Source organism: Cynara cardunculus, assembly GCF_001531365.2.
Source record: "Cynara cardunculus var. scolymus isolate 2C chromosome LG 12, CcrdV1, whole genome shotgun sequence".
Classification (NCBI taxonomy): domain Eukaryota; kingdom Viridiplantae; phylum Streptophyta; class Magnoliopsida; order Asterales; family Asteraceae; genus Cynara; species Cynara cardunculus.
In genome coordinates, this window is record NC_037539.1 from 27,193,934 (window position 1) to 27,196,184 (window position 2,251).

A 2,251-nucleotide genomic window follows, 5' to 3' on the forward strand; every position below is an offset into this window, starting at 1 on the left:
ATTACTGATTAATTTTATTTTAATTAAAAATAAAATATATTTCGTATGTGATTTTTCAAATTAAAAAAATAAAAAAATATTTAAAAAAGGATTACTGATGAAATTTATTTTAACTAAAAATAAAATATATTCTGCTGGTGATTTTTTAAATTTAAAAATAAAAAATAATTTGATTAAATTAATGACGGATTAACGATAAAATTTAACTAAATACATAATTAATTAAAAAAATTCGGTAATCCGTCGGTGAAATAATATCACCGACAAAATTCAAACACAATCTTTCACACTTATTAATATGTTACTGTGTTAGAGCGTCCGACGATGGTCAAGTTAGTCGGAGCCGTTTTTGGGGGAGGGCGGCACGAGAGCAAGCTCAGGGCCCAAAAATAGCAGGGGTCCAAATTTTTCCCTTAAAATACAGTAGTAGTCTAAAATAAGTTAATAAATTGAAGAAATCCAGAAATTGTAACATACAATAAGAGGCAAAAAGAATTTAGTTAATAAAAAAAGCTCAAAAATATATCAACTAATTACATTGGAGAAAAAATAAAAAAATTAATTGGTCATTCATTATATGCTATTGCCTATTGCCTCTCTAATTTTTTTTATCTCCAACAAGGTCTAGTGATATTGACTATTGCTATCTCTCTATGTTTGACTGTTTTCATGCTTCAACAATTCAACGTTAAGATCATGATGTTCCATGAACTTTTAATCTTAACATCTTATTTTAGTTGAGCAAAAAAAGAAGGAAAATATAATTTAAATATTTTCATCAATTGTTTGACTTATGTATCATTCATTGGGATTCCACCACACTACGCTATTCTATTTAAGTGCTCAAACAATCATTTGTTGAGTTTGCATATTATATGTTTAATTCATTATTTATTTTTATTGGATCTCAATTGATCATCTTTTCTTTTATATTCTTATTGATTCTCATTTGTCTATTTATCTAGAAAACCTTGATAATCTTATTTATTACCGATCTCTCATTGACCCCCACGATTACTTCTTTCAGACAAATTCTCTTTTTGTATCAAAATAACACATTATTCTTGTTATGAACTAAAAAAATTCTTACTTTTTATAAGAAACTATCAACCATAGTTTCTATACTCTTGGTTTCAAATTACCTAACAAGAAATATGTAAATTTAAGTACTCTCTTATATACTTATAACAAAGATAAATAAGATTTCTTTCCTTGGTAAATTATTAGCATTTATTGTATTCAATTTTATACTAATGAAAAACATTTATTCGTACTTACCGAGGGTCACCACAAGAAAAGTGAACTGTGACGATGCGTCTTTTAGCGATGACATGTTTCCACCACAAGTTATAGCGACGACATGTTGTTGTTATATACCCTTTCTAATGATAAATGGACTTTTAGCGACAACAAAAGTCGTTGCTAAAATCCTTGTTTCTTGTGGTGGACCCTGTTTTTACGTTTGCCCATGGCCTATAAAATGTCAAGAACGGGCCTGAAGTTAGCCATCTAATCGAATTTTAATTAATTATGTTTTTAGTTAAATTTTATCGTATCCAGTAATTTAATCAAATTATCTTCTATTTTTTTTAATTTAAAAATTACCAACGGAATATAATTTAATTTTAACTAAAATAAATTTCATCAATAATCATTTTTAAAATTTTCTATTTTTTTAAATTTGAGAAATTATATACGAAATATATTTTATTTTAATTAAAATAAATTTAATCAGTAATAGTTTTTAAATCATTTTTTATTTTTTTTAATTTGGAAAATAACTGACAAAATATTTTTTATTTTTAATTAAAATAAATTTCATCAATAATCTTTTTATTGGCTTTTTTAGACTTTTTTCATTATTTCACCATATTAACAAGTTTTATAAGTCATAAAGACATATCTAACATGTTTTCGAAAATCCAAAGAGTTGTTTAATAGATTTTGGAATGTCCAAAGATTTATTTGTTCTAAAAAATTGTCCACATACTTAATCATTTCAAACACTAAGTCTATCGAATTTTTTTAGACTTTTTCCTTTTCATAAAACATACAATTTAATTTACAACTTCCATTTTTTCAATAATGGTTATTATAGAAAATATGAAAGTGGGAAGAACTTCGAATTTTAAATGATAGAAAAATAAGTTCAAAATTAAGAAAAGGTAATATTGGAATTTTTTTTAAATATTTTGAATTTGAATTTTAATCGTTAATTAATTACATGAATACTCCATTATTATCTCACACG